This window comes from Macaca fascicularis, chromosome X, assembly GCF_037993035.2.
Source record: "Macaca fascicularis isolate 582-1 chromosome X, T2T-MFA8v1.1".
NCBI classification, from domain to species: Eukaryota; Metazoa; Chordata; class Mammalia; order Primates; family Cercopithecidae; genus Macaca; species Macaca fascicularis.
In genome coordinates this window covers 15895916-15922780 of record NC_088395.1, presented here as the reverse complement: position 1 = coordinate 15922780, position 26865 = coordinate 15895916, and the positions used below count along the sequence as shown (strand labels likewise).

The 26865-nt window shown below is 39.2% G+C and overlaps 1 protein-coding gene and 1 long non-coding RNA gene across 7 annotated transcripts in view; one reads left to right on the top strand and one right to left on the bottom strand.

Annotated features, from left to right (window-relative positions):
* Positions 1-26865, bottom strand: part of LOC123571157 (gastrin-releasing peptide receptor) — a 296422-nt gene that overhangs the window by 49864 nt on the left and 219693 nt on the right. For all 3 annotated transcript variants that reach the window (XM_074029064.1, XM_074029063.1, XM_074029065.1), the window contains one exon: positions 13542-13724. The gene's annotated coding sequence lies outside the window, so the exon portion shown is untranslated. The remainder of the gene's footprint in view (positions 1-13541; positions 13725-26865) is intronic.
* LOC123570825 (uncharacterized) overlaps positions 1-26865 on the top strand; it is a 497461-nt gene that overhangs the window by 464396 nt on the left and 6200 nt on the right. For 2 of the 4 annotated variants that reach the window (XR_012429829.1, XR_012429833.1), the window contains 2 exons: positions 14638-14748; positions 22327-24252. This is a non-coding gene — a long non-coding RNA (uncharacterized lncRNA). Of the gene's footprint in view, positions 1-14637; positions 14749-22326; positions 26369-26865 lie in introns of those variants that run through there. The other 2 variants (XR_010584288.1, XR_010584286.1) reach the window with 2 other exon arrangements.

The window sequence follows — 26865 nt, the reverse complement described above, 5'->3', positions numbered from 1 at the left end:
CTCAGGAAAAGAGATGACATATTGGCAGTTAGAAATTAAGCCCTCCCACTAAAATGGTAAGGCCCAAATAGATATGGGGAGATACAGACAGTGGATGCTATATTAGTAGAGTCTAGAAGAACAGCACTTATAAAAATGCCTGGGGGCAATGCTTTTGTACAAGGGTGAATCAGAGTATCTGGGAGGCACGTATAGTTTTAAAAACCATATTTAATATAACATAATTTTATGTTTATAAAATAGCAATACTTTGGGTTTTTGTCTCTTTGGTTGGTAAATATAGAGACAAGATAGTAAGTTTCAAAAGAGTTCAGCATAAAATTATAACATTGAGACAGATGAGTTTCAGAAGGGTCATTTGAAATGCTCATGTTTGCTTTTGGCTTAAAATGTTTGAGAGGGGTTAAGCCAGATCCCTCATTACAATGTGCTACCTAATGAGGAAAGTATTTGCTAAAGAGGTTCTTCCATTTTGTTTTTCTAACCAAGGGTAAATAAGGTACAGATATATAAACTGAAAAGAAAAGCTGAAATTGGGATCGCCATTTCATCCACATCTTTAGAGCCATATTGAAAATGTATTTCAGCACAGAGAAAAAATGGCCTTTGGCAGAGGCATTTAGCAGAAGATTCAGTTTCTAAATACATTCTCAGCAAAATTAAATGGATTTGCCATGTTCTAATTCAACTTAGTTATGCCCCATGAAATTAAGAAGTTTTCTATAAATTGCATTTTAGAAACCATTAAAAAATCCTCAAGTAATAATTTCTAAAAGAGAAAAACCAAAAGAACTACAGAGAAAGTCACTAAAATCTCATCTGCTGAATTCCATTTTGGGCAACAATATTTTTAATGTTAATCTAAGAGTTCATTCTTCAAACAAAATATACTGATAAAGTCTTAGTTTAGGTGTAAACTTTGATGTGAATATCTCTAGTGAATTAATATCTATAAAGTGATTTGCAAAGCATCCTTGGCTGAGGAGGAGGAAGTTTGCTCTAGCACCTGGGGAAGAGTCAAAAATAGTCTTTTGAATATAGGCCTCTAGCTTGATAGCTGAGCTTTCTGGAGAGATGGGCTAATAAGAAAGTCTGAGGAACCCATGGCCAGGTGCAGTGGCTCATGCCTATAATCAGCACTTTGGGAGGCTGAGGCAGGAGGATCACCTAAGGTCAGGAGTTCAAGACCAGCCTGGCCAACATGGTGAAACACCGTCTCTATTAAAAATACGAAAATTAGCCAGGCATGGTGGCAGGTGCCTGTAATCCCAGCTACTCAGGAGGCTGAGGTAGAAGAACTGCTTGAACCCGAGGGGCAGAGGCTGCAGTGAGCTGAGATCGCACCACTGCACTTCAGCCTGAGCAACGGAGCGAGACTCCGTCTCAAAAAAAAAAGAAAAGAAAAGAAAAGAAAGAAAATCTGAGGAATCCGTTTTAGTGAGAAATCCTGAATACACAGGTCACAAGCAGCATTGTACTATATACAGCTCTGCTGAGGACAGTGAATGAAGGCTGCAGGGAACATAATGTAACTTTGGTGACTTGAGAGTTCACAGTTCTGGAGTACCTGGGACATCAGCACTCTCCCAGAGGTGCTGACTGTGGTGATCAGCAGCGCCAAGTAGCAGATACCCTTGAGGGATTTGAGGAGAAGACAATGGGAAGGCTTCTTACAAGCTGCCAGAAAGAGATTTTGCAAAACCAGTGAAATCTGGACTTTTCTTTTTAATATGACCACTTTAGTACTCACAGGCTGGAGAAACTTGGGTTGACAATGAATGAAAACAGTACCAAGTTTAACATGCATCAAAGTTTCATAAGCCTTTACAGATCATAATTACAGAAATCTATGAATGGCTCTTAATAATCACATGGACAGAAAATAGTAAATCCAGATAATATAAATGCAATCAGTTGTGCAGTGTTGTGTCATCTTGATAAATTACCTTTTCCAAAGAGATATTTTAATATATCTATTGTTTGTCCCACTGAGTGCATGCCTGGTTAATGGGGAAACTGTGGATTTGGGGATTAGGAGCCCTGAATTCCAGTGTCCTAATTGGGTCAATGGCTTTATGAAACAGGCAAATTTTGGGTGAAGGATTAATTGATTGCCTCCAATTCATCACCCCACCCCCAGTCAACACCCTTGGCAGGACCTCACTGTGGGCAGAGAGTATTTCCCTGACCCTTAACTTTGGCTTTGGCCATGTGATATACCTTGGCCAATGACATATGAGCAGAAATTACTTCAGTTCCAAGTGTAAGCTTTAAAAGTCCTTGTCCATGTCCACTTGCCCTCTTGTGCCTTCACCATCACCATCAACACCACCATCTAGTTGGCCCACTGGTTCAAGGAAGATGAGAGTCATAGGCAGAAAACCACAGAACTGCCCTAGCCACAAAAGCCTAGATCAGCCAAAACTCAGCTAGTTCAGAGATGCATTAGCTAAATACATGCTTATTGTAAGCTGCTAAAATTGTCTGGTTGTTTGTTACACAGCAATAGCTAACTGATACATCTTGTTATCTTTCTGGACCTCAGTTTCTTTATCTGTAAACTGAACAAGTTTACCATTTAACTTCAGAACTCTTCTAGCTTTAATCTTTTTTTCTAAAACAAATTCCTCTTTATGTATATGTAGCTGAATTTTTAAAAAATCTTTTCTTATAAACCTAAAGCACACTGATTTCAGGAAGTATTGTTCCTCTAGCTGGATACATCAGGTCTGTATTTAATGACACCCACTAGGTAGCAGAAAGTCTTTTAACCAAAGCTGAAGAGCAATATAAAATATGCAGAGGTTGAGCCTCAGATAAACAGTATATATTTAATTTCTAGCTTTCAAAGTAAAAGCTTCAGAGTGAACCCCTTATGTCTTTACTGAATGAAAACAAGTAGGTCTCCTAGACAGACAGGTGTGAGGGAAAGGAAGGACAGCATCTTCTAGACTTTTGGGAAGCATTTATATTTTTGGCTTATAGAATTCAAGCCAAAAGTATCCAACCAGGTTTACCTTTGAGGACCAACAATGATTAGCCATCTCTCTGGCAAGATATGTCTATACTCATTTTTATAACAGCTCCTTGACTAATCATATGATTTACATGTGATTTTCTATGTGAAGAATTTCTTCACATAGAAAATAAGAGTATTCAACCTCTTTCAATATGGAAAGTTAACATTCTCCTTTGTTTTTCTTCCTTGTCTTTGCTCCATGAGAAAGATCTACCAAAACCTACTTCACCACTAGCACCACCACTAGTGGAATGCAAACATAGCCCTCTCCTGCTGGGGTTTAGCTCTTCAGACTAATACATTTTAAGATTTGGGGTCATCAAACTTTACTGAGGAAGCAAACGGGCTGGGGGAGGAGAGTGTGTGTGTGTGTGTGTGTGTATGTGCGTGTGCAGATAAACCGGGTGTGGAGTTAAACCCTGGAAAGACTAGGGGAAGGCAGGGCAAGATACATTAGGCTGGAAAATGTCTCCCCCACCCCAAATATATAATGTTTGAATCCCTGGAACCTGTAAATGTTGTTACCCTATATAGAAATAGGATCTTTTCAGATGTGATTAAGCTAAGGATCTTGAGATGGGGAGATTATCCTGAATTATCATGGTGGGCGCTACATGCAGTCATATGGATCCTTATAAGAAAGGTAGAGGAAGGTTTGACAGACACGCAGAGAAGGCCGTGTGGCCACAGAGGCAGAGATTGGAGTGATAAGGCCGCAAGCTAAGGAAGCAGGTAGCCTCCAGAAGCTGAAGGAGGCAAGGAATGGACCCCCTCTAGAGACTCCAGGCAGAGTCTGGCCCTGCTGACACCTTGTTTTCAGTCCAATGAAACTGTCAAGATTCTTAACTTAATCCCATCTGCAAAGATCCTGTTTCCACAGAAAGTAACATTTCTCTCTCTCCTCTCTCTCTTCCTCTCTTTCTCTCTTTCATCTGTCTCTTTCTGTCTTATTTCTCTTTGTGTCTCTCTCTTATTTGCTGCCCAAGCAGATGCCAAACTGAAGGATGAGATAATGGATTCCCCTACTTTTAGGTATGCTAATCTCTTTTAGGTATGCTAATAATTCCATCTCTAGGGATTATTTTATTCCTCTCCTCCCAACACTTCACATGGTTTCCCATGTGGAAGAGAAGAAAACATTTTATAGTTATTTCTTTTTTTTTTTTTTTTTTTTTTTTTTTTTGAGACAGAGTCTCACTCTGTCGCCCAGGCTGGAGTGCAGTGGCCGGATCTCAGCTCACTGCAAGCTCCGCCTCCCGGGTTTACACCATTGTGGGGGATTTTTTGTTTTTGTTTTTTGTTTTGAGACAGAGTCTCACTCTGTCATCCAGGCTGGAGTGCAGTGGCTCAATCTCAGCTCACTGCAACTTCTGCCTCCCGGGTTCAAGCAGTTCTCGTGTCTCAGACTCCCAAGTAGCTGGGATTACAGGCATGTGCCACCATGCCAGGCTAATTTTTGTATTTTTAGTAGAGATGGGGTTTTGCCATGTTGGCCAGGCTGGTCTTGAACTCCTCACCTCAAGTGATCCACCACCTGCCTCTGCCTCCCAAAGTGCTGGGATTACAGGTGTGAGCCACCACACCCGGCTAAGTCTTGTTTTCTAAAACAAGATTGAGAATATAGGTATATGTATTCTTCAACTGGCCGAACTTACAATGCCAAGATACATTTACATTTTTTCTTTTTTTTAAAGAATCATTACTCATGTCCTAGCTTAGAGACACTCAGGAGGTATGGTCCAATCCAGCTTTTGTCCATTGTTCCAGTGGCTCTGAACATTGCCCAGAAGCCAATTCAGTTCTGCATGGTTTGTTCAAGGACAATTAGAGTTCAGGCTTATCTTTTTTATCTCCCTAATTGTTAGCAAGCACAAGGAGTCCTGAGGCTGTCCCCAAATCTGGCAGTCTGCTTAATAATCACTCCTCCTCAGCTTCTAAACACTTTTGAGGGAGGAGGAGATCAGTCACTGGCAGAACCAGCTACTGTGTTATGGATTTATTAACTTAACCCCTTCTGAGTGTTCAGATAAACTACAGATGCAAAGAAGACTTTTCAAGGGTTAGAGGAAAGCTCTATAAACTATACATTGTCAACAAAACTCAATCAAATTCACATTCTCATTCTTCTGCTTGTCTTTAAAATCCCAGATTGACTTTTGCAGAATTCACAGTGTCACCCAGGTAATGCTGTTTCTAGATACTTTATTAAGGAGTTGTTAATAAAATAGCATAATGTGATGCTGCTTTGCAAATTCAGCAAGTCTATCACATAAAAGGGAAGCCCTCCCCCAAACGCACATACAGCTGTTCTGGGGAAAGGGGTGTGTGTGTGTGTGTGTGTGTGTGTGTGTGTGTATTTCTTGGCCCAACTCATTTCTCCTGTCCACTCCCTTTTGGTCATGCACCTGCAATTTGATCCTGCACTGTAATAACTCAATTTTGCTTAATCTGATTACACTTGACTAAAAATGAAAAGCAGAATCTATATGATATATTGAAGGATTTGTAAGGAAAAACTGTTTATCCTTCTAGCAGATTGTAACAGTTTAATGCAGGGTTTCTTAGCCTTGTCACTGTTGATATTTTGGCTGCATAATTCTTTGTTGTTGGGGGCAATGTCTTGTGTATTTTAGGATGTTTAGCGTCATTCCTAACTTCTACCCACTAGATGCACAAATGTGCCAGTAGTACCTCTTTCCCTCGTTTGGGACAGACATAAATGTCCCCAGATACTGGCAAATGTTTCTGGGGCGGGGTCTTGGCAGTGGAGAACCACTAGTTTAAATTGTAAATTCATTTTTTAAAAGATTCTCAGAGCAGTCCAAGAGAGACTGTGTTGAAAATGTGTATTAGAAAATTTGGTAGCCAGCCTCCAAGAGAGCACTCAATGATCCTGCTCCCTGGTATTCATGCCTTTATATAAGCCTACCCACCAACTGAATAGGGCTGGCCTATGTAACCAATAGAACACTGTGGAACTGACACAGTGTGATTTTCTTCAAGCTAGGTCAAAATGCCACAACCTGATGGGTTCATCTTGACTGCTGATCCCCACCACCAAAAACAATGTGAACAGCAGGTGTTGTAGCAAACAAAGAGTTTAATAATCACAGAACTGGCCAACTGGGGAGAACGGGGAGAAATTTCTCAAACTTGTCTCCCTGAGAATTCAAAGGCAGGGTTTTTAAGTGTATTTTGGTGGGCAGCGGGGTGGGGAACTGGAAAAACTGATTGGCTGGAGATGAAATCACAAGGGCATCTAAAATTGTCTTCATGCAGCTCAGTCAGTTCCCAGGAGTGGAAGTCCAGGACCAAGTAGTGTCTCTTGGTGTGTTGAAATGCTAAGTCTGAAAAATATCTCAAAGACCAGTTCTTTCGGTTTCACAAGAGTGATGTTATCTGTAGGGGTAGCTGAGTAAATCACAAATCTTGCAACCCCTGGTTACATAACTCTGGGAAACATGCTAAATGACGGCAGGTCATTTTTTAACTATGTCTATTCTTTAGCAAAGTTGAAGCCTCTACTATAATTTTAACCTTGCCTTATGAATGCGTGTGTTAGGCCATTCTTGCATTGCTATAAAGAAATACCTGAGACTGGGTAATTTATGTTAAAAAGAGGTTTAATTGGCTCATGGTTCTGCAGGCTGTACAAGAAGCATAGCAGCATCTGCTTCTGAGGAGGCCCCTGGAAGCTTACAATCATGGCACAAGGCCAAGCTGGAGCTTGTATGTCACATGGGGAAAGCAGAAGCAAAAGAGAAAGAGAGAGGAGTTGCCTCACACTTTTAAAAAACCAGATCTTGGCCAGGTGCAGTGGCTCACGCCTGTAATCCCAGCACTTTGGGAGGCCGAGACGGGTGGATCACCTGAAGTCAGGAGTTTGAGACCAGCCTGGCCAACATGTTGAAATCCCATCTCTACTAAAAATACAAAAATTAGCTGGGCATGGTAGCAGGTGCCTGTAATCACAGCTACTTGGGAGGTTGAGGCAGGAGAATTGCTTGAACCTGGGAGGTGGAGGTTGCAGTAAGCCAAGATGGCGCCATTGTACTTCACAGGAAAAAAAAAAAAAAAAAAGAACAGATCTTGTAAGAACTCACTCATTATCATGAGAACACCACCAATAGGATGGTACTACACCATTTATGAGGGATACACCCCATGATCCAGTCACCTCCCACAAGGTCCCACTTCCAACATTGGGGATCACAATTCAACATGGATTTGAGCAAGGACACAAATCCCAACTGTATCAGTGTGGCTTCAAGCTCTGGACAAAGAGGGAGTCAATTTCCCTTGCCTCAATGTTTAACTATACACTAAATTCTTCTCATAATTATCTTGTCTGTGCTAGAATAAGCAAAACAACAATTTAGCTTGTGAGGTTAGAAGCAAGATGAAGTCAGTCATGTTAGATTTCTCTCATTATGTACAATTCTGCAAAAGGGTTTCAATAAGACCACTGATATTTTAGATTACTTACTCTAAGGGGAAACTAGCTGCCATGTCATAAGGACACTCACAAGCCCTGTGGATAGGTTCACATGGCAAGAGCCTCATGAGATCCATGTTGGATGTGGATCTTCCAGCTCCTGTCAAGCTATGAGATGACTATAGCCCTGGATGACTTCTTAACTACTACTTCATCAGGGGCCCAAAGCCAGAAACACCCATCAAGCCACCCTTGAATTCCTGATGTACTAAAATTGCATATTGTTTGTTATAGTTTACTATTTTTTAAGCCTCTAAGTTTGGGGGTAATTTTTTTATATAGCAATAGATAACTAATAGAACTTAGAACAAATATCAGTTTTGAGCAAAGAAAACGTTTGTCTATCCAATATTTGTTTAATCAGAGAGACACCCTTTGTTACTTTTGTTATTAAAAGCTTAAGAGTAGAGTACTATGGATCATAGCATAACTAACAGAAGGAAGACAGAAGTAGGTCAAGAGATAAAGCTAGAGTTTTTGTTAGGAAGAAACAGAAAGTTTCCTTTGATTGGCTAATATCCCTAATTCCTAAAATAATGGGATTAAGCAAATAAACACTTAATTTACTGGATAAATGCTTGTTTTATCTTTGTAAATGTTGGATTTCATTTATTAATAAATTGGGTTCCATTTAGAGTATCTTTGTAGGTCATTACAACATTAGTCCTTGTTTAAAAATGTGAAATAATCACAGTTTGTGTGACATCTATACATGCAGTTTATATAACCATGCAATTGCCAGATTATTTGTCCATTGATGTTTCTTAAAATGGTGCATAAACTGGCCCTCTCACATAGGAATAAATTTGAGGGATAGAATTTCCTTACTGCTAAAATTTCCTTGCCCACAAAATAATTTTCTCAAACCATTAAAGAATGATGAGCAATTAATGGATAAACAAATCATGGTATATTCATATGATGAAATACTACTCAGTGATAAACAGGAATGAACTGTTGCTACACATAAGATCTGTGAATATCAAAATAATTATGCTGAGTGAAAGAGGCCAGACAAAAAGAGTGCATACTTTATGATTTGATGGGCACAAATTCTAGAAAATGGAAACCAATCTGTAATATCAGAAAGCAAGTCAATGGTTGTCTAGGAATGGGGGTAGAGAGGGGCAGGAGGGAGTCATTATAAGTGCATAAAAACGCTTTTTGACGGCGATGGATATGTTCGTTATCTTAATTATAGTGATGACTTCATAGATGTATACATGTCAAAACCTATCAACTTGTACGCTTTAAATATGTACAGTTTATTGTATGTCAATGTTACCTTGAAAAACTGTTTTAAAAGTGATGGATGACATACCATGGCATAAAAAATGAATGGTGGCATAATCATACAGAAAAAGCAAAGAAATAGAACATAGACAAAAGTAGTTATCCTGTCATCTGAATTCCTAAAAATCTTATTCAGTTGCCCAAAACAAACAAAAAATGCTGGACTCCATGTGAGCTTAAGTTTGCTGTTCTGCAATTCAGCGGTTCTATTCAAAGATATTGGGGAACAAGTAAGACTGTAGGGTTCCCAGACACAAGACAGATTGCTTTCACTGCAGCAGTGCTTGCACACCCCTCCCCCAACTCCAGGCAACACAGCTTGCAGCAATGAAAGTGACTTCTTTCTTCTTCTTGAGGAGAGGAGAGAGATGATTAAAGGGAACTTTGTCTTACATCTTGGATACCAGCTTAGTCACAACAGGATAGAGCACCAGGCAGATTCATGACGCCCCCATCCCAGGTCCTGGCTCATGGAAAACATTTCTACACATACCCTGGGCCAAAAGGAAACATGCTACCTTGAAAGGAAGTACTCAGTCCTCGCAGTATTCATGACCTGCTGACTGAAGAGCGTGAATAACCAACAGTACTACCCAAATAGTATGCCATGGGCCTTGGGTGAGAGACTCTCAAATGTGTTGACTTCAGGTACCACCTGAAGTACAGTGGAGTAGAGCACCAAGAAGGCACTTGGGGTCCCTGAGTCTAGGCCTAGGCTCTTGGACAGCATTTTTAGACATGCCCTGGGCCAGAGAGGAGCCCACTTCCTTGAAGGGTGAGTCCCAGGGCCATATTCACAAGCTGACTGAGGAGCCCTTAAGTGAACATCAGTAGTGGCCTGACAGAACTCTCTGTGGGCTGGTGGTGGTAGCCATGGAGACAGGATCCTCTGCCTATGGAAAGGGGAGGAAAGAGTGGGAAGGACAATAGCCATACACACACACACACACACACACACACAAATACCTAGGAATTAGCCAAAGAAGTGAAATATCTCTATAATGAAAACTATAAAACACTGATGGAAGAAATTGAAGAAGAAACCAAAAAATGGAAAGATATTTCATGTTCATGGATTGGAAGAATCAACATTGTTAAAATGTCCATACTATTCAAAGCAATCTACCAGATTCAATGCATACCCTGTCAAAATGCCAATGTCATTATTCACAGAAATAGAAAAAACAATCCTAAAATGTAAGTGGAATCACATAATTTTAGAATAGCCAAAGCTGGCTGGGCACAGTGGCTCATGCCTGTAATCCTAGCACTTTGGGAGGCTGAAGTGGGAGGATCACGAGGTCAGGAAATCGAGACCATCCTGGCTAACACAGTGAAACCCTGTCTCCACTAAAAATACAAAAAATTAGCTGGGCATGGTGGCACGTGTCTGTAATCCCTACTACTTGGGAGGCTGAGAAGAGAATCATTTGAGCCCGGGAAGCAGAGGTTGCAGTGAGCCAAGATCGCACCATTGCTCTCCAGCCTGGTGAGAGAGTGAGACTCTGTCTCAAAAAAAAAAAAAAAAAAAAAAAAAAAGAAAGAAAAAGAAAAGAAAAAAAGAATAGCCAAAGCTATCGTAAGTGAAAATAACAAACCTGGAGGAATCACATTATCTGACTTCAAACTATACTACAGAGCTACAGTAACCAAAACAGCATGGTACTGGCATAAAAACAGACGCATAGACTAATGAAACAGAATAGAGAACCTGGAAGCAAATTCACACACCTACAATGAACTCATTTTTGACAAAGGTGCCAAGAACACACACTGGGGAAAGAAACAGTCTCTTCAATGAATTGTGCTGGGAAAACTGGATGTCCATATGCAGAAGAATGAAACTTGATCCCTATCTCTCACCATATACAAAAATCAAATCAATATGGATTAAAAAATTAAATCACAGACCTCAAATTATGCAACTACTACAAAAGAATTGGGGAAACTCTCCAGGACATTTGTCTGGGCAAAAATTTCTTGTGCAATAACCCACAAGCACAAGAAGCCAAAGCAAAAATGGACAAATGGGATAGCATCAAATTAGAAAGCTTCTTCACAGCAAAGGAAACAATCAACGAAGCCAAGAGACAACACACAAAATGGGAGAAAATATTTGCAAACTACCCATCTGACAAGGGATTAATAACCAGAATATATAAGGAGCTCAAACGACTCTAAAGGAAAAAAAATCTAATGATCCCATCAAAAAAGGAGCAAAACATTTGAATAGACATTTCTCAAAAGAAGACATACAAATGGCAAACGAGTATATGGAAAGGTGCTCAACATCACTGATCATCAAAGAAATGCAAATCAAACCTATAATATCTCACCCCAGTTAAAATGGCTTATATCCAAAAGACTGTCGATAACAAATGCTGACAAGGATATGGATAAAAGGGAACACTTGCACACTGTTGGTGGGAATGTAAATTAGTAAAATCACCATGAAGAACAGTTTGGAGGTTCCTCAAGAAACTAAAAATAGAGCTACCATATGACCCAGCAATCCCACTGCTGGATATATACCCAAAAGAAAGGAAGCCCAGTATATAGAAGAGATATCTGCACTCCCATGTTTGCTGCAGCACTGTTCACAATAGGCAAGATTTGGAAGCAACCTAAGTGTCCATCAACAGATGAATGGATAAAGAAATTTTGGTGCTTATACAAAATGGAGTACTATTAAGCCATAGAAAAGAATGAGATCCTGTCATTTGCAACAACATGGATGGAACTGGAGATTATTACGTTAAGTGAAATAAGCTAGGCACAGAAAGACAAACATTACATGTTATCACTTATTTGTGGGATCTAAAAATCAAAACAATTGACCTCATGAAGATAGAGAATAGAAGGATGGTTACCAGAGGCTGAGAATGGTAGTGAGGAAGGGGAAGGAGGCAGGGCTGGTTAATGGGTACAAAAAAAATAGTTAGAAAGAATGAATAAGACCTAGATTTGACAGCACAACAGAGGGACTAGCATCAATAATAATTTAATTGTACAGTTTAAAATAACTAAAAGTGTAACTGGATTGTTTGTAACACAAAGGATAAATATTTGAGGGGATGGATACCCCATTTTCTATGATGTGATTATTATGTATAAAGTATTTCATATATCCCATGAATATATACACCTACTATGTACCCCAAATTTTTTTGAAACACAGATTGCTTTCTTGATTTCTTTTTCAACTAGTTTGTCAGTATATAGAAACACTACTGATTTTTGCTGATTTTGTGTCCTTCAACTTTACTGAATTTGTTTATCAGTTGTAAGAGGTTTTTGGTGGAATCTTTAGGTTTTTCTATCTATAAGATCATGTCATCTGCAACCAGGACAATTTGACTTCTTCCTTTCCAACTTGTATATCCTTTATTTCTTCCTTTTGCCTAATACCTCATACTTCAATTCTCAGCGCCTCAGTGAACTTTTCCTTCCTCTACTCTTAATACAATCTCTTGGTAATTCTCCACAAGACTAGCTGTGGAGTAGGAGTGGTCTTTCTTGCACCTCTCTTTCATTTTTCCCCTCAAAATAAGGACAAACACTTTTCTGCTGATTTCAAAGATTTTGCTACTACTCATATGGAGAAACAGGCAGAAAATAGCAAATATGAGAAAGTTATGAAGTTTCAGGGTCATGCTAAGCACTTATAGTCAAGACTCTGTGTTTCTTTTCCCAAATCTCTTCTGAGATGGTGGCTGAGAACCCCTTAGTATTTTCTCTGTTTTTACTGGTAAAGTCAGGACACCAATCCTCCTCCTATGCCCATTTACACCTTTTCCCAGTTCTCTCCAAAGTAAAAAACTGTATTGACTCTTTCCTATATCAAGAACCCTCTTCAAAGCCTATAGGGATTAAAAACCAGTCAGGACAGTATAATTTTGTTAATTTGGGTCAGGGTTTCAGTGTGAATAGTGTAGTTGAGCAGGACTATCTTCTGCTATTATGGTATCTCTCTCCATGAGATTATGTTGTCAGGGTTCTGCATCAGTTAGCTATTTGACATACTAATGCTACATAACATGCCACTTCAAAACCTACTGCTGTACAATAACATGTGTTTCTCCCTCATGTGGTATCCTGGGATTAGCTAGAGTTTGGCTGATCTCGCCTGGGCTTAGCTCCAATGTGTGGATTTAGTTCAACTTTGCTCCACACATCTCTCATCCTCCTTAGACCAGCAGCTTACCTTAGGTGCGCTCTTGTCATGGTGCTAGCAAAAATGCCATAGGTCAGAATTAAGACCTAGACTCAGAACTGGTACCCTCTCACTTCTGCTCACATCCCATTGGCCAAAGCAAGTCATATGGCAAAGCCTAACATCAATGGGGAAGGTAGGTATACTCCTCCCAAGAAGTTTTTGGGAGGTGGAGTAGGAAGGAATGAATACATGCTGAACAATAGTCTGATCTACAGGTTGTTTTTCACTTTTCTTTTCATCTTTTCCTATACATTTATTATTATTATACTGCTGTAGAAAAATATAAACTTATGTTTCACAATTTGCAAGCATGACTTATGTTTCACTATTTACAAAGTTGATTTCGTGCACTACAAGGCTTCACTCTCTAACACTTTTCTGACACGTACACTATTTTTTCCTTGGGCTTATCAGGCTATTATAGCAAAACATTATGGGGTATGGGGTGAGGTTTATACCATGGAGATGATGTCAATTGGGAATGTATTCAACAGTAAATAACGTGAAACTCAACTTACAGTTGCTGGAACAAATAGGAATTTATTTTTCTCACATGATGAGCAATTCGAAGGCAGACAATCTTGGGCTGGTAATATTATCAAAAGACTCAGTTATTTCTCTTCTTCTGATCCGTGATTTTTAGTGTACTGGCTTTTGTCTTCATGGTTGTAAGAAGGCTAGTGCAGCTTCATATGTCAAGTCTACATTCAAGACAAAAAAAGAGCAGAGGACCATGACAGCTGACACAGTCTCCCCTTGTGTTCAGAAAGAAAACCTTTCCCAGAACCACCCTCAATAGATGTCCATTTGTATCTCATTAGAAAATAAGGTTGTCAGCATTATAGCCTTTATAGCAAAAGGAGGGCTGAAGGCTGTTGGAAGGGAATGTTGAGACAACCTACAGTATGTACCACAGGGAACACACTCGTCCCTTGTACCCAACCCCTCTCCCTCTAAGTAATGCTTACCTCTAAGTATCTATCTATTTGTAACAAGTACAAAATGTACAACACATGGATACTCTCTGACTAAAAGATAATCCTGTCCCTGGACCTCTTTTCCACTTAGGAACATGCCCCTCTGTGTTTTTCATCAGGCCACATGGAAATTGATCTTGAGTTTTATGAATTGATTTACACATTTTATGTTCTCAAGTAATGCTATAATGTTTACTGATTTGGAAAATATCAGGAAAGGCTATTATTTTAAGGTTGTGTCCTTGAGCAAGTTACTTAACGACTCTGGGCTTCAGCTTCATTACCTAAAAAAAATGGACTTATAAAAAAAAAAAACTATCTTGCAAGGTTGCTGTGAAGATAAGAAATCATACTTGAAAAAAGCTTCATATTTTGCCTAACATTTAAGAGTTGAGTTTTGTTACTAGCAGCTGAATGCATTCCTAATTGGTGAACTCACTATGTATTAAGCTTCACTACCTCCCACAATCTTTCAGTGAATTACGCTGATGAACCAAAGGAGTAAAATGTACTAATCAAAAAAGGAATGCATTGTGAAGCCTTATAATCAGTAGCTGACGTCATTACCATTATTGTTCTAAGGTACTTGAACTCATTCTGATTAAATAGTTCATCCTCCTTTTCTTTGCCGTTTCAGCGCATGATAAGGCTACCAGTAATATGTCAAGAATCTGCACCCAGCATTGCCTTTATCTGACTGCCAACTCTGCATCACCATCATGTACCAGCCCTCTATAATGGTCAGATGGTAAGTGGAGGTGGGTGGGTAGGGGATTGGGGGGGCTACTTTTTAAAGTATGAAGAAGAAACGTAGAGGAATATAAGAATATCTTGCTTGAAACATAATCTCTAGGCCTGGGAGAAATTGCCTTCGTCCTTCTTTCCTGTCCCCACATCACCAAAGCTCCACCCTGCTCCTCCTTAGGGCAGGGATAGAGCATTAGAAGAGAGCAGGAGTTTCCAGCTGTGCCACTCCTTTCTAGAGACAAAAGCATTTGCTTTTTTCTTCCTGTTTCTCAAATTCACTGGCTACAGCACTTACACATTTGTTATTCTCCACTCACTGCTCTAATTAAAATTCAGGTCCAACCACTCAACTGAAAAGTTAACTAGATTAAGAAATAATTAGACTATCCAGTCATTAATTGCACCTAACATTAACCCAGATGAATAGACACATGACCTGCTCCAAACTCATTGGTAGGTTGACTGTTAATGTTGAATTTCTGTCAGTTTCACACACCAGAAGTAATCATAGGTTGTCTCCCTTTATCTACCAAAAATTAAACCCTGTGATTTGCAGGGTGAAGAGAAGGCAACCATCAAAATTATAAAAAGGAAGTATTTCTTTCTTACGTTAATACTTAGTGATTGCTTTAAATGCAACAGAGTTTAACTGTAATAACAATTCTTAAGTCAAAAGTATCATGTAAAATTTTTCATTCTGTATACAACTTCATGTTTAGATTAATTTTCATAATCTCAATAGTGGGAATGTGGATACTTGTTTTGCTCTCTCGCCAACTGATGAGTATAAAGAAAAGGATGGTGGTTGTGGTGGCAGTGGGGTCTTTTAAGTGTCATTAGCACCTAAGTAGGAGCGAGGACAATTGCAACACTTCAGAAAAGTTTGCCTTGACCCTGAATTTGCTTAAATCATTATAGAAGAGCAGGGCTGGAAGTTGCTTTAACAATCATCCCTCATTATACAGACAGTGGCTTGTTTGTTTGTTTCATTTGGTGTTTGTGTGTTTGTGTACAACATATGGCAGAAACTCCTTGATGTGTGTTGCACCTGCACCAACAGATCTTGTGCAATAGGGATGCCTATATAGAGGTGATTTGCACAAATTGGCCCTAAAAAGGTAACATGGACATATGTCCCATTCCACAAGCAGGGATATGCTTTAATGACAATTACCTTGTAAAGGGTATAAAACATTGCTATAACATCATACTAATATTTTATATAAAATCCTTTCCTGAGAGCAATGTTGGATAGAGGAGGGTCAAGGGAGCATGAGAGTGTTGGGTACATAGTGAAATGGGAAGTGAATAGAGGAGGAAAAGGATCAGAGACTAGAGACTGGGGAAAGATCAGGCCAAAGAAACCATGTTACCGCTGAGCCTGGGAGTTCCTGAATCCTAATGGAGTATAAATATCCTTGAGATTAAACCAATGGCTCTCAAAATGTAGTTTTCATACCAGCAGTAACAGCATCACCAAAGAGCTTCTCTGGGCCCCACCCCACAGCTACTGAATTATAAACAACCCCTGCAGGTGATGCTTATGTGCAGTGAAGTTTGTGTAAGTAAAGAAAAACAATTTTCTCCTGCACCCTTCATGAGTTCTTAGTTGGAACTCCTTGTAACAAAGGACAGATTGACAAGAGAAAAACAAAGACGTTTAATAACATGTATACCTTCTGTGTACATGGGAGAAAACCCAGAGAAATGAGTAAATCTCTAGAGTATATCTCAAGGGGTTGTCTTAGACTTCAGGCTTAAACATGATCCTGTGCTGAAACAAAGAAAAAGAAGTGTGGAGAAAGCCCTGTTATGAAAAGCATTTTAAACAAGTGTAAGGTTTGTTACGCAAATTTTAAGTTGATGCTTTCTCCATGACAAGAGTTCCTAGTGATTTACTCATCCTTCTCTTCCTGGTGCAAAGGGAAACACCCTTACAAATGCTGATCTCCTTTATAGATGTAAATTTCTCTTTCGAAAGTGTAACTTCTACTCTGCTGTCAAAGCATCTCCTGTGTCCGCTGTTTTCAAAGACACGTATTTGGGGTGGCACATTCTGGTCTCCTACAGTCATATTTTGGGGTAGCATGTCCTGAACCCCATCATTTGACAGCTACCACTGCATTTAATATTATTGACGACGTCTACCTGGATGTGAATGAGTTTCCATTAGACCATGGTCATCTCAAAGGCAGTGAGCAGAGATCACCAATGCATCTCCAACCCCTAGGAGATTGGCAGAGAGCCGCTAAGTATCTATTGCTTGAATCAATCCATTATTCTTGTTTGAGAATAGGAAAGTCTCTTTCCTGATAGCAAAGTTTAATATGGTGATACCAAGTTGTAGGGAATAAGGGAGAAGGAAGTACTAATAATGGGTGTGTAAGAATACCGATTTCACACTTTGGCCCAGCATTGTTCCTTCCTGCTTACAAAATAAATCACACTCAGGTATATCACTTTAAAGGTAGATTCCAAGTTTTACAGAAATAATTTTAAGATCCTCTCTTCTTTCTGTTTTCCACTTGGGCAACAGGTAAAAACAGCAATCCATATGACTCATTATCTGTCATGAAGTTAGGGAGTAACATTTCAGATTTAATACCGTTTATATAGAAGGAATATTCTGGTCATAGTGTTGGAATGCAGAACAATACTCAGAAGTATGGTGCTTTGGAATGCTGAGCATTTTGAATTGAAATTGGAAGGCCTTAGAAGCTGCCTCAGAATTAAGGATATCTAGGTTACCTTGTTTCTTTCCCCCTCCAAGGGCATAAAGGGACTCTTTCTGGAATTTCTTTACCTAACTAAGGCAACTTTTTTCCAAAAGAAGTGTAATTATCTTTTTTTTTTTTTTTTTTTTTTGAGATGGAGTCTCGCTGTGTCTCCCAGGCTGGAGTGCAGTGGCATGATCTCGGCTCACTGCAAGCTCCGCCTCCCGGGTTCATGCCATTCTCCCGCCTCAGCCTCCCAAGTAGCTGAGACTACAGGTGCCCGCCACCACGCCCGGCTAGTTTTTTGTATTTTTAGTAGAGACGGGGTTTCACCATGTTAGCCAGGATAGTCTCGATCTCCTGACCTTGTGATCCACCCGCCTCGGCCTCCCAAAGTGCTGGGATTACAGGCTTGAGCCACCGCGCCTGGCCTAGAAGTGTAATTATCTTAAGGACAGCACCCCAGCCTTCCCGCACCACCCCGGGGATTTTATCAAATAACAAAGAAAGAAGGAAAGATTAACCACCGGAGAAGAGAAAAGACTAAAAGTCATCACCATACCCCGACAGACTTCATCTATTCTTCCAAAGGCAGCTCTAAGAGATTACCTGGGAGACTTTATCTACATAATAAGATGACTTTTGTTCACAGTGAAGTTCTGTCCCTCATCTTCCTGCAATTTATCTCCACTTCCCCCAAAGCTCAGTAGAACTTTGTCCCAGGCCAATTGTCTGTTCTTTGGTTTCATGCATTTCCCCTAAAAATCATTTACCATCCCTCAAAATTACATACATCCTGCATTTCCCCTCTCTGTTATGGAGAGAGTATTTAAGCCTCAACAATCTGGCCCTTCTTTGAGTTTCATATTTGTGGGACATCCATGCTTACACACATTATTAAATTTTATATGCCTTTTTCTCCTATTAGCCTGCCTACTGTCAGTTCATTCCAGAAAACTTTCAGTGGATAGAGGGGAAGGTTGGCGTTCATCTCTCCTACAGAAAATATTAAGTTATATGGGGAACAATAATTCTGCCTGACAGCATTTTGAAATAAGTATTTTCCCAAGAAAGTATTTGCTTTAGGCTGGGTGTGGTGGCTCATGCCTGTAATCCCAGCACTTTGGGAGGCTGAGGCAGGCAGATCACTTGAGGTCGGGAGTTCGAGACCAGCCTAACCAACATGGCAAAACCCTGTCTCTACTAAAAATACAAAATAATTAGCCAAGTGTGGTGGCACACACCTGTAATCCCAGCTACTAGGGAGGCTGAGGCAGGAAAAAGTATACTTGTGAGCATTATTTGCCTCTTTTCCTCCTACCCCAAGATCTTGCTCAAAGTGGGTGTTTATGTTTTTTAAATGGATGGATGGACGAACCACAGGGAACTTCCACTTATCTCCTGTGTAGACAGAAATTGACGACCCCATGTTGCAGGCATCTCATAATAGTCTTGGAACTAAAGAATACTCAAGTTGAGAAGCCCCCTTCTTGCCTCCCCTCCCTTACTTTTACCTTCTTGAGTAAATTGTCAGTCCTTGCACAAGCCATGTAGCATCCCAAGACTTAACTGCTTGTCTGAGGCAGAAAAAATCAACCTGATGAAAGTTTATAGACAATGGGGACTGAAAGAAAGGAACTGCTGCACTCCCCACCCAGGATTATAATGAGCTGATGTCCACAAAAGAGTTTCTGAACTGGAAAATACCATGATCACAATAGTCATCATTATTAAAAGTATTTGTTCGTTGGTATGAGATAACTATTTTAGAATTCTATTTTCTGAGCAGAGGAAATAAGGCTGGAAGATTAGAAGCTTCTGCTCATTGACACTGATGATGCATGAAGTCTTTTCTGTGGCTCTGGGACTTTTGTGCATAGCCTTTCACAATACATTGTTTTCCTTGCATCTTCATTCTCCAAAGGTGAACTGAGAACTTTGTAGATTCTGGGCACTGTGTCAAGTGCAAGGATTAAAATGTAACTAAGCCGGGATCCCTGCCCTTCAAAAGTCATAGTCTTCAGAATTTAACTGCTGTCTCACTTAACAGAAGTTTGAAAACCCATGTAACCTCTTTACCCATTTTTAAGTCGACATCTCAAGATTTTCATCATAAACTTAAATAATTATAAACAATAGAATTACCAATGCAGTATGAATATGTATGTTTGCAAATAAAACAGACACATCATTCATTTAAAAGTGTCCAATAGAATCTAAATACCATTTAGATATTTATGATTCATTTTCTTAAATATATAGAAAGAAACTTTATGTTTCTTCTCATCATCAATCTCATATTTCATTCCACTTCTCCCATAGAATTTTATCCTAATGAAATTGTTTTTTGTGCTTGAAGACTTGCTGGTCACCCTATAACACCCATACACACACACACACACACACACACACACACACACACATACACACACACACACACACACAAAACAACTTTTTTTCACATGACTATTCAGCTTAAATTTCTTAACAAAGTGTAGCTTGATCATGGACTGTTGGGTTCAAATCCTAGCTGTACTGTGTAATAGTTCTGTCCATGGGTTAACTTCATTTTCCTCTTCCATAATACTGGGAAATTAACATTACATATTTTGTAGGGTTGTTGCAAGGATTAAATGAATCAATATATGAAAATATTGACTCCAGTGCCTAGCATGTAGTAATCATTTAATAAATAATGGTAAATTATTAATCTACCATGCAAAATACCTCTTCATTCACAATATAAGAGAGTCACCTTGTACAACATTTTCTTCCATATATGATATATCCATGATATTTTGTCCAACCTTGCTTTTTTATGCCTAAAGCTGTGAAGGCCTAGGAAAAGCTTCTCCTCTGAACTCTAAAGGATCACTGAAAATGAACTGACAATATACAGATTAACAGGAGAAAAGGACATACAAATGTATTAATGTGTATAAGCACGAGGCAGTTGCAAGGGAATGATTACTCAATAACTCAATGAAGTCCAGATGCCTATATACCCTTTTTTACGGGGAAAGGGAGATGGGAGGAATATGGCTATTTTGAGGGGTAGTAAATAATTATTAGGGGGAATGAATGGACCCATTGCTCAGACAATGGTTAGTAAATAATTATCTTTGGAAAATTGAACCTGAGAACAGACGATAGTTTCAGACAAAGTTTTTCTGGGCTTTAGGTGTGGTGTTTAATTTTCAGTCTCTTCCTCTGTGATTTGAATTTCAAGTTCTCTGGTTAATGAAATTTCAGGCAGGAGATTGGGGTAATTGTGTTCCTCTTTGGCAGTCAGCTTTCCAAGTAGATAACAGAACTTCTGAGAACAGCTTCATCTTATGCTTTGAGAGAAACAGAGGATTGAGATGGGGGCGTGGGGGGAGGGGTGTCAGAGAGCAGAGAGATCTTGAGGCTGCTTTTGTAGTTCACATGACAAAGTGCCATTTGTTGGGGAATTGTTTTCTGAGCCCCAAGAAGCCCTTAACACAGATTACCAGTTTGCCAGGGATTCTTTTTCCAAAAGTACCTCAAATTGATGGACAAGTAATTTGCTACTTTCCTCCTATCTGCCCATTGCCAGAACAAACTTCCAAAGTACTTCATGTAAAAACACTAGCAACTATAGCTTTCAGGTCATTCTAAGACACTATGAGGAAATGATAAACTAGCATACACATGTTTTTCCCCACATGGTTAGTTGTAAATCACACAGTAGCTTTAATTTACCTTAAGATGATTAATAGTTAAACCTTACTCAAAAGTCACCTCCAGTATGATCAATGCATGCTATTTTCTGGTCATCCTATCAGCTTAGGGTAACTTTTTTTCAACTTTTATGTTAGATTCAGGGGGTACATGTGCAGGTTTGTTACTGGGTATATTATGTGATGCTGAGGTTTGGGATATGAATGATCCTGTCACCCAGGTTCTGAGCATAATATCCACCAGTTAGTTTTTCAACCTTCGCCCCTCTCCCCACCTCCCCTCTCTAGTTCCCAGTTTCTATTGTTCCCGTCTTTATGTCCATGTGTACGTATTGTTTAGCTCCCACTTTTAAGTGAGAATATGTGGTATTTGGTTTTCCGTTCATACATTAATTCACTTAAGATAATGGCCTCCACTTGCATCCATGTTGCCGCAAAGGACATGACCTTATTATTTTTATGGCTGCATAGTATTATATGGTGTATATAAACCACATTTTCTTTATCCAATCCACCATTAATGGGAACCTACTTGATTCCATGGCTTTGCTATTGTGAATAGTGCTGTGATGAAGATGGTAGTGCATGTGTCTTTTGGGTAGAAGAATTTGTTTTCTTTTAGATATATACCAGTAATAGGGTTTCCATGACGAATGGTAGTTCTGTTGTAAGTTCTTTGAGAAATTTCTGAACTGCTTTTCACAGTAGCTGAACTAATTCACCTTCCCATCAACAGTGTATAGGCATTCTGTTGGTGTTTGACTTTTTAATAATAGTCATTCTGATTGGTGTGAGGTGGTACCTCATGGTGGTTTTGCTTTGTTTCTCTGATGATGCATGCTGCAGAGCATTTTTTCATATGTTTGTTGACCGCTTGCATGTCTTCTTTTGAAAAGTGTCTGTTTATATCTTTTGCCCATTTTTAAAATGAGGTTATTTGTATTTCACTTGCTCAATTGTTTTAAGTTCCTTATAGACTCTGGATGTTAGGCCTTTGTTGGATGTGTAGTTCGTGAATATTTTCTCCATTCTGTACGTTGTCTGTTTACTCTGTTGAGTTTCTTTTGCTGAGCAGAAGCTCTTTATTTTAATTTGGTCTAGCTTAGGGTAACTTTTCAAGGGAAGTTTTGCTGGTAACAGTGGTCATCTCTCTGGTTTCCTTAGGAACACACCCAGAGGAAATGGATACACGTGATGACAAGAAAACCAGGGTGGCCAGGATGTAGGACACCTGGACTCTCATTCATAGCTGGTGAAAATGTAAAATTATACGATTACTTTTGGAAACTTTGGTAAGGAACTTTGCAGCTCCTTATAAAGTTAAATCCATCTACCCTATGACCCAGAAACTCCACTCCCAGATATTTATCCAAGAGGGAAAAAAGTATGTCTACCTAAAGATTTGTACAATAATATTTATTCTGCTTTATTCATAATAGCCCAAAACTCAAATGTCTATCAACAGGAGATCAACAAATTTTGGTATACCCATACAATGGAATACAACTCAGCAATAAAACAGAATGAACCATGGTACATTTAACAACATGAATGAATCTCACAAACATTATGTTAAGTGAAAGAAGCCAGATATAAATAAGTACATATAGTCATGCACCACATAATGACATTTTGATCAATGACAGACAGCATATATGACAGTGGTCCCATAAAATCATAATACCATATTATTACTGCACCTTTTCAATGTTCAGATATGCTTAGAGGCACACATACTTACCACTGTGTTGCAATTGCCTATAGTAGTACAGTAACATGCTGTACAGGTTTGTAGCCTAGGAGCAATAAGCTATACCATCTAGTCTAGGTGTGTAGGAGGATACACCATGTAGGTTTGTGTAAATACACTCTATGATGTTCACACAATGACAAAATTGCCTAATGATGCATTTCTCAGAATGCAGCCCCATTGTTAGTCAATGCATGACTGTACTATTATAGTTCCATTTACATAAAGTTCGAGAATCTGTGTTAATAGGAATCATAACAGTGATTACCTATGGGGAGGGGACATTGATGGTAGATGACCACAAGGAACGTTATGGGGTGATGAAAATGTTCTGTATATTGATTGAGGAGGGGTTACACAGGTGTATACCTTTGTCAGACCTCATCAAACATTACATTTAATATCTATACACTTTATTAAAGATAAATTATACTTTATTATTTTAAAAATTGGAGAAAGAAACAAAGCAGCATCCAATTTTACAGTTTTAAGGGACCTCAAGGATCATTTTACCTTAATCTCCTCCATTTTGATGCCAGAAAATTTCATACAACAGCCCAAGTGAATGACCGCTAAGCTCCAACTTGCACTTTGTAGTGGGGAAAACACAAAATTATAGCCCAGTCTATTCTCTCTTCTGATATCCTCAGCTGAACTATGCTACTGACCCATGTTGGGCTGGCAGTGAACCAAAATTCTTACCTCCACCAACTAGGACTTCTCATATGAATTCTTGTCAACCCTGAATGCCCCTGTCCAGTTGTGCACCTTATCATGATTAATCTTTGCACTAAGCACTGACACTCTGATATCTTTAGAATTCCTCCTTCACACACTGTCCAAGGCCCCTGGCACTGTCATATAAGTAGATTATCTCAGACAACGTTAGGAAATTTGGGGGTGAAATTATCCAGTCTCTTGAAGGATTAGTCTCAAATAAACATGTTCTATGAACATGCTAGAAAAGGACTGCATTACAACACAAGAGACCCACATCAGGACAAGAAGATCTTGGTTGCCTACATTAACTCGTGTAGGAAGCCTTATAATTAGGCTGTCATACTTGATAAAACCAGGGCTGGGAACACAGCTTAAATCGTGACTGACGTGGATGTTTCTTCCTTCTCAAGTAAAGTGACAGCATTAGGTTACTCCCAGACTGCCACTGTAGGAATGAAGAGAGAGCAGTGACCTACTCCCCACAACTGGGCTAGAAGTTTCAGCAAAAGTCAAACAATCCTATGGGATTGGGGAGAGGACATTGTGGTCCACAAAGAAAAAATTAGTGGTACACTTATGGGAAAGAATGTAACAATAAATTCTTTACTTCAGAAATAGGAGATATTTAACTTTTGTGATATTTGTTTTGTTTTACTTTCAAATAAGATAGGGCAACAATGTTATTAGATAAACATTAATGGGTACTAAAATCCTATTGATTTTTCACTTTGGCCCTAATGGGTAAGGGGGAGAAAGAGGAGAAATGGTTAAAGAGACACCCAAAAAGTAAGCCATATACAAAATGGGAAAAATTTGCACATTCACATGTTACTTACCCAGTAAATAATAATAGCACCCTCTTATTGAATGCTTGCCATTTGCCAGTCACTATGCCAAGCTCCCCAGAAGGACTCTGAGAAGTTCTATTATTATCCTCATTTAACAGGAGAAGAAACTAAAGCTTAGAGAAGTTAAATAATTGGCTTATCATTAGAAAGTAGTAGGCCCTGGATTTGAACCAGACAATTTAACTGGTGAGCCTGAACTTTTTACCACCACCTCACACTGCCTCCAGTCCCCAAACCCCAACACATCTCCATTATGGGAGCACCAATGTCTCTTCCAGAAGTTTATGAGGAAAAACACACCCGAAACCCGTCAAATATCTCAGAACAGAAGATAGTAATATCTCCAAGTAAGTTTCTTAACCTTTACACATACCCATGGATACATGGCAAACAATGAAAAGAATTGAGAGGATTGTTGAAAATTACATGTTCAACCAAAAGAATACAATACATTTTCATCTCAATTCATCTTTATGGGTTTCTGTTAGGTAGGAAGAACTGTCAAGTAATAGTTTATCTTACATTCAAAACTGACACAGATTTTAAAGTTAACTGAATCCAATTTTCTTTTTTTTTCTTTTTTTCCAAAAAAGTCAAACACTCACCTGGCAAATTATTCAGCTCAGCTCTTTGTTATGCACTACTTCACTCCTAATACTTTTTTCTGATAATCACATTCGCAACATTCAGAACAGTGCTGTCTGGACTCACTGTCTATCATTAGCAACTAAGCATTCTGGCTGTTTACCTCTTATCTGACTGTTCCAAATTTGCTAGAAGAAGAAAAACTTTCACACTGAGTTTTATTTTTAAAATTCTTTCTCAGAGGCATTAATACTTCTCTGTAAAACTTCTAACTTTCAGACCAGCGTTTATCAAAGCATGATACTTTAAACATTGAAAACATGACTCTCATATGAATGTAAAGTAAGCACATATTGATTTATTTATCTCATTATTCAGATAATAACAGGATAGTAAAGCTGGTTCAAAGCAGAATTTGAGAGACCAAGTATACACAGGCACTGAAAGAGGGAATGCAGGAATAAGATTACTAAATTATGAATTCCTAATACAGGGAAAAAGAAAAAAAGATTTCTTACTTAGATACAAAAGTAGCTAATATCCTACAGAGCAACAAAAATATCTTTTGGGGCTATTTATTTTACGGGACAGAAATTATTTACATCTCAACCAGACAAAAAAATGGTTCAAGTTATATAACCTCTCAGAGTCTGGGTCTTAATCAAGAGTAAATAGTAAATCAGGCCAGGTGCAGTGGCTCATGTCTGTAATACCAGCATTTTGGGAGGCCAAGGCAGGAGGATTGTTTGAGACCAGGAGGTGGAGACCAGCCTAGGCAACATAGCAAGACTCTATGTCTACAGAAAATTTTAAAAATTAGCCAGGCATGGTGGCACATGCTTGTAGTCCCAGCTACTAGGGAGGCTGAGGTGGGAGGATCGCTTGAGGCCAGAAGATCAAGGCTGCAGTGAGCCACGATTACGTCTCGGCACTCCAGCCTGGGCAACAAAGTGAGACCCTGTCTCTAAAAAAGAAAAAAAAAAAAAAGGAGTAAATAGTAAATCGAGTGAAAGTACATTTCCCTCTAAAATTAAGTAATCCTTGGATGGACCTGTTAGGAAGAGCTCCCGTGTGTCCCTGAAAGAACATACAGTCATCCCTTTGCCCCATTTCCAAGGTTTTAGATAATTTTTCTATCTAAATTTTCTATCTAAAAAGTATTTTTGATTATCAATAGGCATGGAATTTCATAGTTTCACGTCTTCAAAATTCTCGTGAGCAAAAGTATTATTTCCAGAATGGATTTTTGACTGTAGACCTCCAGCCTGATCCCTGACAGTCAACTTATTCTGGATGATGCCAGGTAAATGCTTTCTAATCCAGTGACTCTGCCACCCAGGCTCCCTCCCCATCTTCTCTGGCACTGGTTCCAAAACCTGAAGAACACTGTGAAAAACTACAGCCAAACATCTTCAGGAGGAGGATGTAATCAACTTTTGAGTCATCTTGCCCTAAGTTCTTCTGGGTTTACTGTTGATGTCTTATCATTGTTCTGTCTGAAAGGACAGTTGACCTTGGGGTCTCTGGAAGGTCACACGTTCAGTTCTTGCACACACAGTTCCTGCTCTCAGTTTCTCTTTACCTGTAAGTAAGCTCATGTGGCTCAGACATGCTTCATGGAGGACACCATACTTGACTTGGTCCTTGGGGTACGTGTAGGACTTGGAAGCATGGAAAGACAATTGAGGGTATTTAATGTAGGAATAAGGTGAATGAAGCCATGGAGAAAAGTAATGCAATGACTGTAACTTGATTAAATCCAAGGCTTGAGCATATGAAAAATAAGAGTGACAAGCAAGG